We start from the raw sequence: 12,055 nt of genomic DNA, 5'->3' as shown, positions 1-12,055 counted from the left end.
TGTTTATCTGGAAACGTCGCTGGCAAACCAGAATAGTTGCCACACGTTGCCACACTCGCACACTCGGCAGCCACACGTTTGTGTGCGACCTGCCCGTGGCTTCCTCGTTACAGACACACTGAGAGGAAACGCTCAGACACAAGGCCGAACATGAACGAACACTCGTGTGTGGGAGGAACAGGGCACAGACTCCACGCCATCGTTAAAGATGGCGTGTGTGCTAAACGGAGCTGTGCGCTGATCGATCAGTCAAGTGAAAAAAAACAAAGGAAGCTATCTGGATGGAGTTTGCTGCTCCCACTAATCAAAGAGATGCATCACAGCTGGAGCTGATTGATGCACGAGCCACCGTTTGCACCACCGACTCCACGCTTGTGTTTCCTTTCTGCACCATGTTGTTAACACTGACCCCACACAGACACACACAGACCCACACAGATCCACACAGACACACACAGATCCACACAGACCCACACAGATCCACACACACACACACACACACACACACACACACACACACACACACACACACACACACACACACACACACACACACACACACACACGTCCTGCATGCTAAGAAGTGAGTGAAGGATGCAGAGGTGTTGAGACACTGAGGATGTGGGAGCACAGACACCGTTCAGCCTGTGTTTGTGTATCAGAATGAATCAGGCAGAAAAACATTAAAAGCAAACTGGTTGTCCTAAAGTGAATCAGGCTGCAGTCAAACTTCAGCTGATCTCTCATCAAAGCTCCCAGATCGATTCGTGCTCCAGTTTCACCATTTCAGCAACACTGTGGGAGAACGGGGTCAGCTTCCAGCAGGGGCCACGATTATGCACAGAAGGAAGACGGGACACGGCCGGTCCTTCAACCATCGTATGGATGTAAGAGCCTAACACAGGTAACACAGGTCACAGCAGCAGAGCTGGTAGCAGCTTTGTGCGCTTGTAGAAAACTCAGCGGTACTGCAGAGGTTGTGTACTTTACCAGGGAAACGTATGTATTTTGTGTGTGGTTGAAGATTTCCAGGTTGTGTGTTCTCCTGTTTTATTCAGTTTATCAGAAGTGAGCAACTAAAATGTAAAAGCAGCTAAAAAGAAAAGACAATGATAGCATTGTGTGCACAGTGTGTTACAGAGCTGTTGGTGGCAGTCCAATCCAATCCAATCTTATTTATAAAGCACTTTAAAATAGCCAGCACAGGAACAAAGTGCTGCACGGAAAATAAGTTAAAACAATAGAACAACAGAAAACAGCAAAATAAATAAATAAAACACATAAAACATCAAATGAAAACAAAACAAGATAAAACAGCATCGAATCACCTAAAAACAACTGAAATAAAAACCAACATCTCACGTGGTGTCAAAGCTCAGGGTAAAGAGGCGGGTTTTCAAGACTTAAAAACAGGTAAAGAAGAGGCCTGTCTGATCTCCAAAGGAAGCTCGCTCCACAGTTTGCAGCTGCTACAGCAAAAGCAGGATCTCCTCTAAGTTTACGCCCAGTCCTGGGTACATGCAGGAGCAGCTGATCAGCTGGCCTGTATGAGGCTGTCGCAGCTCAGAGAGATGAGATGGGGCGAGGCCATGGAGAGCTTTAAAAGTAAATAAAAGAATTTTAAAATGAATCCTAAGAGAAATGGGCAGCCAGTGACGTGAAGCTAAAACAGGGGAAATGTGCTCAAACTTTCGAGTGCCAGTTAAAAGACGAGCTGCAGCATTTTGACTAATATATGATGCGCTGACCCCAACATGAAGGTCATCACAGTAATGCAGCCGAGTGCTGACAAAGGCGTGGATCAAAGTGCTGCCGTGAAAGAATTGGCTTTGTTTTTGCAGCTGCCTGAGCTGAAAGAAGCTAGATTTGACCACTGCCTTGATTTGACCACTGCAGGTAGAATGAAATGCCAGCATGTTGTTCACACTTCTTACCCGAGCTGTTCTCCAGCGCATCCGTGAGTGTGGCTGTGAACAGAGGAAGCACTCGAGCAGAAAGTGCTCGTGTGAATGAGTTCAGAGTAGAGCAGCTCGATGTGGGAACAACTCGTGGCGTTCATTTAGAGAACGAATATGTTCATGGTTACTGTATCTCCTCAGCCGAGCCGCCCTTCGTGCCCCTCCCACAGCCACATGCTCCGTCAGCTGGCCGTCTGCCTGGCAGAGAGGGAGGGGGCGTCTGGCCTAGTGCCAGGCTCTCTCAATATTTTATGAGAGGGAGGGGAGGGAGGAGGTGCAGCGGGTTGGTTGGGGGTTAAGAGACTAGCTACACTGAACTACGACGGGGAAACAATTATCCTCCCTGCTGAATTTATAAGTTTGCTCACTTACAGAGAAATGAACAGTCTCTGATTTTTACCTGAGTTTAGAAACATCGAACAAAAAACATATCAGTTATGAACAGATCTGCATGTCCCTGAATGAAGTGTGTGATCCTCTACAACCCTGGATCCCACAGACTGGCTGTGGGACTCTCAGCATATAGATGCAAAGGGCGTCAGCATGAAGCTCGGTGACTGTGGGTGCAGCAGTTCTGACCATGATGTGATCAGTCAGCCTCATGGGCGGAGGATGATCACAGGAAAGGTGCTGGATGGGCCCAAACTCACACAGGAGGAGCTGGTTAATGGTGAGAAGGCAGGTGGATGACAGTCACCACATACTGGTAACACTGGTAGAGGATTGAACTACTGCAGCACCCACGCGGTTTAGCATGTACAAGCCCGTCTGAGGTTTGACCGTCTGGATGATTGGCTGAAGGCTGAGAAATGCTGAGTGTGACACACCAACATCCCCACAGTCAAACACACAGTGGTGGCCGTGGATGGGTGCAAACAAAGCAGGGGCTAAAGAAGAAGTGGGCTAGCCAGCCTCCAGAGCCTCCTTTACTAAATCTGTGGAAGCAGCTGTAAAGAGCAGTGGGCCAAAATCCCTCCGGACATGTCGGCACTTTTTGATCAGTTCAGATTCTGGGAGATGCTCTGATATAAAACATGTACACAACAGAAACGAACAGAAATATCCGTTATTGTCCTGATTGGGGAAATCCCGGTGCTCCAGCAGCAGAGTGACGGGCAGGAGCAAAGCCTCACACAAATAAGAAACACGAGACTTACAGTAACAATAAGAGCTGTACAACATGGAACAGCAGCAGAGTGACGGGCAGGAGCAAAGCCTCACACAAATAAGAAAAACGAGACTTACAGTAACAATAAGAGCTGAACAACATGGAACAGCAGCAGAGTGACGGGCAGGAGCAAAGCCTCACACAAATAAGAACTACGAGACTTACAGTAACAATAAGAGCTGAACAACATGGAACAGCAGCAGCGATGGAAACAACCTCGTGTTTGTTGGAGCAGGGATGGTTAGAAAGAGACGACGCTGCTTTGTGCACGGACCATATTTATGAGTACGAGTAGTGAGTTTAATGATATTTCAATTATATGACAAATATCCAGTGTTGGGGAGTAACAGAGTACACGTACGAGTAACTGTATTCTGTTACAGTTACCGTTTAAACAGGTGGTATTTAGAATACAGTTACTTTGTTGAAATAAATGGATTACACTGCATGTTGGGGAGTAACAGAATACATGTACGAGTAACTGTATTCTGTTACAGTTACCGTTTAAACAGGTGGTATTCAGAATACAGTTACTTTGTTGAAATAAATGGATTACACGGCGGTACTTTCCTGTTCATATTGTGGCGGGTCAGGACTGTTTGGGTTTGTTTGACATGTTCTGTTGTTCCAGGCGGCAGCGTTGTGGTTGCCATGGTTACAGGGTGACACGCTGCGTGTTTCCTGGGTGAGAGAGGCCTTGTTGTTGTTGTTGTGCTAAGCTAACAGGCAGAATGTAGCATCATGGGCAGTGTAGTCCGTGCTGCAGGGAGAATGGACTGCTGTACCCGTGATGTGTCTGTGAGCGAGGAGGGAGAGAAAGGAAAAGCACGAGCTGTCACCGAGCAGAAACGGGAGCTGGAAGCATGTAAATATAATAATAACCACTGCAAGAAGAGAGCCTGACGAGCCCAGCTGTAAGTAAGCTGTTAAGACTCGACCGTACACCGTGTTCCTGTTTTCCTCCGAAAACAATAAGTTCTGTTGTCTGTGAAGGTTCTCAGTCATCCAGGTCATCGTAGTCTGAGGAGCTTGCAAAGAAAAGCATCTGGACTTCTTTAAGTTGCTTGAAGACGTTTCACCTCTCATCCAGAAGCTTCTTCAGTTCTAAGAACAGAAGGTTTGACTCTGTTCTGCTCCTTTGACAATAAGTTCTGTTGGAGCAGCCTTTCAACGCCTCTCTGTCTCTGCTAGCAAAGTTGACCCAGACAACAAAGTAAAGCTCGTTTTCAGCTACGAGCCCGACACGAACCCGACGTGTTAGCCAGAGGTCCCTTTACTACGGTTCGGAGCCGCGGACCTTCAGTAACAGTAATAAATCACAGCAACAGTACATTCATGCAGTTGTAAACAGCATGATAATATATTAAGTAATCCAAAGTATTCAGAATACATTACTCTCATTGAGTAACGTTACAGAATACATTTTGGGGCATGTAATCTGTAGTCTGTAGTGGAATACATTTGAAAACACTGCAAATATCCAGCACACTGACAGCTGTGACCTTATACACATGCCCAGTGAAAGGTTGATTGAACACTGTACATGGTATATAGCTGATCTGGGGTCAGATTCTGCCAACCAGGCAGCGCTGCCTCATGACACGGGGCTGGATCAGCCATCTATTGATCCATCCCAGAGAAGATGAAGGACACGTGATGATAATGCATATGAAGATAATGTGTTTGATATATCTGTTAATACCTGACACGACTTCTTTCCTTTCAAGTCTGTTTCACATCCAATTGTAGAGACAAGTGTGTCAGAGGATCGTGTGAAAGGATGTTCTGTCTTTCTTCAACATACATATCTGTGTCACGTATTTACATAAAGAGAAATCGTATCGATGGCGAGGCTGGCGAGGAGGGCCCGCCCTCACCGATCCACCGTTTATATGCAGCCTGTGTCTTTCATGTGTCTCCACCTGGATCCCTGCTGAGCCACTTCCTCCCCAGCCCTCAGAAACACTGTTGCTATAGTAATTGTATCTAAGTGAATAACCATAGCAACCACAGAGATGTTTTGGATGGCACAATGGTAGCTGCTGGTTTTAAGTGCTGGAGATCAAAGGGGCCTAACGTTGTTAGGGAAGAGGAGGGGTTAATCAGTGTCGGGGAAAACGGAGACCAGCGGGGTCGGCAGGAGCAAGCAGGAGGCAAAGGGAGGAGCGAGGAGAACGACGGTTTTCCCTCATGGCACCAACACCCGTCCCATTTCCCTGCGGTCCAATAATTAGCTGTTTGGGGTATACTGCGACAGGAAGACGGCTCCTGCTGTCGAGCTTGCAGTGATGGTTAGTAGCTGTTCCACCCATGCTGTGTGAAACTTAATACACGGCCTCATTAAAGATGGAAATTAGCCTTTGGCTATAATCTGGCATGTTTACATTCATGTAATTTTTCTTTTTACATTTATGTTCATTAACATGCACGGTCCTAAATAAATAAATAAAATAAAATCGCTTCCTAAGGAGATTTGGTTTCAAGGTCAAATTTATTTCTATAGCACATTTCAAACAGCCGATGATGCACAAAGTGCTTAACAATATAAAAATGGTATTAAAAAGCAACAATGTAACACAATAATAACAGTAAAAACAATAATAGGACAGTAAAAGAATTAAAACAATAACTAAACTAATTCAAATAAGACCAGAATGCTTGGGTCATAGTGTGTTAAAAGCCAGGGCATAGAAATGTGTCTTTAGTAAAGATTTAAATTGCTCAAGTGTTTGTGCAGATCTAATATTTAAGGGGAGACTATTCCAGAGTCTGGGACCTGCCACAGAGACGGATCTATCACCACGGGATGTGAGGTCAGTCCGTGGGATGGACAGCATTAGTTTTGAGCTGGACCTCGTGGTTTGTCCTGGAGCATAGGCAGAGAGGGGCTCAGACAGGTGAGGAGGGGCTCGGGCGTTAATGACTTAAAAACAAAAAGTAGAAGTTTAAATTGGATCCTGTAGGAGACAGGAAGCCAGTGTAGAGAAGCTAAAACTGGGGTTATATGCTCTTTCCGTTTGGTACCAGTTAGCAGGCGAGCAGCTGCATTTTGAACCATCTGAAGACGATGGATGGAGGCCTGATCTAGACCATAACACAATGAATTGCAGTAGTCTCATCTGCAAGTAAGGGAAAGGTGAATAAGACGCTCAAAGACGTTAGGAGGTCTGGCTTTACCTTGGCCAGCTGTCTTAACTGAAAGAAGCAGGACTGAACACTGCACTCACCTGCTTCTTCACTTTAAAAGAACCATCAATGTAGACACCGAGCTTTTTACACGTGTTTCAAGTAGCGGTGCTTTATCAGGCCAGTACAGGTCAGCCTAATCACTGGTTTCAAACTCCCAGTAATGAAACTGGGGAACACTGGTTGTGCTCAACCTACAAAATATTTCACGTTCCTGCGATATGTGCTGAGCACGCACGACAGACATGAAGCAGACAGGATCACAGCTGATCTTCTCTCGCTCACGAGTGAGCTAGTTAATGTTGGGAGTCACAGAGGGAGCGCTACGATCAACCTTTAAATCAAAACGCTTCACCTCCGACACAAGGCGTCCAGTCGACGCAGAACCCAACGCAAGGCATCGTCTGAGGGTTCTTCCATCCATCACTGAAACAATTCTGTGTAGGTGCAGAGACACCCCAAGAATCCAGGTGAAAATATTATGTGGCAGGTTCGTGCACAAATGCTATTAATAAGTAGCTGTTATTAGAGTGACGCTGAGGGTGCTGAGTGGTTGGGATGTCCCCCAGACCATCACTGAAACACCAGAGCAGCCGTGCTGACGAGGTTCCAGCAGCACGATGCTCTGCAGCCTCTTCCACATGTGCTCAGCATGCAGCGGCTCTCATCTGTGGAAAGCACAGTTCTGCTCTTTGGTGAGAAATGTTAATCACAGCCGCACGCCTGCACCACTGACGGTCTGCATGACTTATATGTAAAACGAATAATTTGCACCTAAAAGGATGAAAAATAAGCAACATTTTCTAAGAAATGGAAAACTTTAAACTTCAATAAGGATGCCAGCAAAAGCAGCTTCTTTCCACTGCTGGAAAACTGCAGTGTTTGATGTGAAACAGCAGTAATCACATCAGCGATGGCTTCATGGGGACACTGACAGACGATTTCTGTCCCTGCTCCTCTAACCTGTAGCTCCTTAAATCCAAACCCAGACAAAGCTCGACGTGTCCTGTGAGGTTGGACCGCTCACATCCCCAGGTTTGGCTTTTAAATCACATCGTACACTCTGTGCTACAGTCACAGCGTAGGGAGGCAGGAAACTGCCCCGTCGCCAAGGAAACCTAGGTGTCTGTCTGTTGTCAGGGCAACAGGGCAGAGGGGATGGGAAGCAAAAACACAGATAACGACAGGAAGGCTGGGCAGAGACAACAAAGGCAGGCGGGGCTGTCGGCTGACATCTTTGGATCCACGATTGTGCCGAGCAGGAAACTGAAGCAGTGCATAAACAGATCTGATGCTCACGATCTGTTTACATGTTTTTCTCGTCACGTGGAGTAAAAATGGCGTCATTCACGAGACCTGGTTGTTCCAAATATGTCAGATTCATGTGCTTATCCATCGTTTTCCTACTGATTCTCCACACAGACAGTCAGCCTGTCGTCAGCTACTTTTCAGTGGCTTGTATGCAACGCTTGGGAACATGCTGGGGAGGGTTACCCATCACCTGCCATCATCGCTCATCGTAACTGAGGATGTGGTCCCAGCTAGTGAAATTGCTAGTAAAAATGTTAATGTGATAAACTCACCAGCTACTGGCTCACTGACATCCAGTACAAGAAGGCCAGGCTTACCAAAACATACAGTTTGATTTGTGCGCTCTGCTGCTGCACACAAATACTGTCCAACACAAGGAATTCAGCCTGGATTTACACTCTTCCCAGTGTCCTATGGCAGGTCAGCTCTATCACAGGCAAGGACAGCTCTGATGCTTCAGAAGTGTTATCAAAATAAATAAATAAATAAAATAGAAATAACATAGTAGTTTGGATCAAAAGCCAGACTAAAATAATAAGTTTTAAGACACAATTTAAAAGACTGGATGGACTCGGAGAGACGAATATAAAGAGGGAGGTTACTCCAGAGTCTGGGAGGTACGACAGTAAAGGCCCGATCCCCTCTGGACTTCAGACGAGACCTCGGTTGCGTCAGGAGCATTTGATTGGAAGATCTAAGTGCCTTATTAGGGATGCACAAATGGAGGCGCTCGCGTAGATAGCTGGGAGCTAAATTGTTCAAAATTTTAAAGGTAAGCAAAAGAATTTTGAATATTGGTACGATAATCAACAGGGAGCCAACGTAGGTTGGCTAAAACTGGTGTGATGTGGGCATAATTTCTAGTTCCAGTTAAGAGACGCGCAGCTGCATTTCAAACTAACTGGAGCCGGTGAATAGAGGAAGGTGGGAGGCCCGAGTAGAGAGAATTACAGTAGTCTAATCTGGAAGTGATAAGACCATGAATGAGTTTTTTGAGGTCCTTCAAAGGGAGGTATGGCTTTGCTTTAGATATCTGACGCAGCTGGTAGAAACAGTTTTTTACCACAGAGGAGGTCGATTTCTTGAGCTGTCCAGGAAAACACCAAGGTTTCTAACAGTGAGTGAGAGATGGCTACCAAGGGGCCCTAAGGCATCAGTAAGTTGTTCCAGCGGGGTGTGACTATCAAAAACTATAACTTTTGTCTTATCCTCGTTCAGTGTGAGAGACGTGACCACGTTTGTACCTCATTTAGACAGTCAAACAGGGGTTCCAGAGACGTAGAGACATCTGATGTCAAAGGGAAATAAATTTTTATGTCGTCGGCGTAGCAGTGAAAGGAAATGTTATATTTTTTAAGTATTACTCCCAAAGGCAGCATGTACAAGGAAAAAGAACTGGGCCGAGCACAGATCCTTGAGGCACACCACAGTGAATTTGTTTTTAAAAACTGAAGCTGGCCCTCCACCTCTGTCAGTGGACTGGGGTGAGCTCAGAAAGGTGAATCGGGTTGGTTCTGAGAAAGAAAAGAACTCACCAGGGCAAAGCCAAGTTTCAGTCAAGAATAAGAAGTCCAGCCCGGATGAAAGATTCAGCATACAGAGTCCTGAAGTTGGCAGCATGGTGTTCAGAAAACAGCCTGGGACTGAACACTAAGAAAACCAAAGAGGTCATTGTCAACATCAGGAGGCACTGACTTGGCCCCCCTCTACATCAACGGGGAGTGTGTGGAGAGGGTCCACACCTCCCGGTTCCTTGGTGTCCTCATCTCTGCTGACACCTCCTGGACAGACAACATCTCAGCGGTCGTCAAGAAGGCCCAACAGCGGCTGCACTTCCTGAGAGTCTTCAGGAAGTACAAGCTGAACTCCAACCTGCTGTTGACATCACGGTATGGTACGGCAGCTGCACTAAGGCGGATAGAGGCTTCAGAGTGTGGTCAAGACAGCACAGAAGATCATCGGCTGCCCTCTCCCCTCCCTGATGGACATTTATTCCTCCCGCTGCCTCAGCAGAGCAGCAAGCATTATCCATGACAGCTCCAGTCCGGTTCTAACCTGTTCAACCTGCTTCCCTCAGGGAGGCGCTACAGGTGCATCAGCAAGGAGACCCACAGACTCACAACAGTTTTTTCCACCCGTAACCTGAACTCACACATGATAAACACAGTTCCACCCCCCAATGTAGGACCTCTATACACAGACTACACAACTATCATCACCACTGTGCAACACTTAATTTACGTGCAGTAACCCACACTGTAATATATAGCACTATGTTTTGTTTCTATATTTGTAGATAGTGCTGCAGAACTGTGCAACTCACCCCCCTTTCTTTCCCACGTCTGCACTGAATAGGAGATGCTCTGAAGCTTATTGTGCATGTGTGTAGTGACAATAAAACGCATTCTATTCTGTTTTTGTTCACATGCTAAGTTCAGCATTCAAAATCTGGGGTTACTTCTTCTTCTCTGTAATGTTGTAGGGTATTTACCTTACAATATAAAGTGAGGCAACTGAAATATGTCAAAACAAAGCAGAGACAGCGATCAGTGATAACTGATTCTCAGTGCTGGAGATAAGGATGTACGGTAACCTTCAACATTACACATCCTGTGGACACATACTGTTTGATCTATTGTTAGCATAAAGACGCTGACAGGTGCAGATGAATGAGCCCCTGATTTCTTCAGCCTACAGCAGACAGACTGTCAGGAGTTAGCTGTAGGACTGCAGAGCGTATGCTTGGTTTTATGTTGCGTTGTTGTTTTTAGCCTGACAGATGCCAAATGATCTGTCTGATCAAACGGGCGATTGTGGAAGAACACAAGCGCTTTGTCCTCTGGAGGCTGCTGACCTTCTCTGGCCACACAAACTGCTACACACACTCACACTGACATTAACCTGTCACTGTGGTACACCACTCTATACTTCACATATCTTGGTTGTCCTCATTTACACGACAAACACTTAAATAGACACACACAGTGACACTGTACGCCACCCCGAGAGGCCCAGTGTGGCACGCTACTGGTGTGTCACATGCTCAGAGTCCAAACAGCCTCTGTGAACCCACACTGCTGCAAATATGTCGCCAGCACCTCCAGATTCAAATCAGTGTGTCATTGAGCAACAGAGGTTAGCAAAGGTGTCCCAGTCCAAATATGGTGTAACAGCAGGAACGTGTGGGACATTCCTTTCTTATGACTTCATAAACTCAGCTACTGGGAGATTAATCCAGTGTGGTGTGGCAGCTTTGATCGTAGACCAAAAATGTGCAGTCCAAAAAGATCCCAGTGTAATCAAAACAGGCCGTCCTTTGGCGTCCACCGGGCAGTGTTTTGTAAATAATATGTGTTTATCATCAAGAACTAGTTTTAGCTGTTCTACATAAACAGCATATCCCAAATATCATCAAAACAGAAAATTAGAATAAGAGCTTTCAAATCTAATTTATCGGCACAATTATTTCAATTTACTTTGCTTTGGAAACAAATGTGCTGTGAGGGCTGTTTAGATCACATGTTACATAATGAAGTAATGAATGTCATTTCTAACTGTTTGATTTTATAAAGTATGTTTGATAAATGTGAGGTCACGTCCAATCTGGAAGAGACATGTTAAAAAATGACCACGGCCTGCACGACTTCACATTTGATGTTATAGTCAGTGTGTACTAGTGATGGGATTTCCGGCTCTTGTTAGAGAACTGGCTCTTCAGGTTGTTTTGTTGCAATAATTTACATTATTATTAACAATAATATAAAATTATGCACAAAAGGAATTACTAATGTAAAAAAAAGTGGTTTTATTTGTATATGTTTATATATAAATATATGCGGTGGCCCCTAGAGACAAAACACGTACAAACTCCAAAACACATTTCTAGCATGAACTGAACTTCCAAAGCAGAGCTACTAGATCACCTAAATTACACAATTGAAAGCATGTGTGTATTGTTTGTGTATTTATACACAGGAATTCATATATAGTCAAATAATTTAAAAAAAAGTTCATTTACCTGTTACTACCACACACCAAATCCGGTCGTTGGTACTTGCTGGCTTGTGTAGCCATGAGGTAACAAAAGCTCAACACTGCGCCCAGCATCCTGGAGCACGTCTGTTGTGTTTTGTACGTGTTTTGAGTTTTTATGTGCTTCTGAGTTTTTACGTGTTTTGGAGTTTGTACGTGTTTTTACGTGTTTTGGAGTTTTTACGTGTTTTGTCTGTAGGGGCCACCGTAAATATTCTTTTATTTATTCACTCCACATAAAATGTAATAAATAAATCATATAATACAAAAATCAACTATTCACATTTCAACTTTTAACTATTTAAATTTTCAGCTTTTTCCTTTTACAAATTTAAAGTGAAAACAACACAAAACACTGCAAACCACAACACAATTAAATAGATTAGGAGCCGACTCGCGT

Source organism: Copadichromis virginalis, unplaced genomic scaffold (genome assembly GCF_057382275.1).
Source record: "Copadichromis virginalis isolate Kocher_CV1m ecotype Utaka unplaced genomic scaffold, C_Virginalis_male_GT1.1 unmapped_scaffold_1, whole genome shotgun sequence".
NCBI classification, from domain to species: domain Eukaryota; kingdom Metazoa; phylum Chordata; class Actinopteri; order Cichliformes; family Cichlidae; genus Copadichromis; species Copadichromis virginalis.
This window is presented reverse-complemented; position numbering follows the sequence as displayed.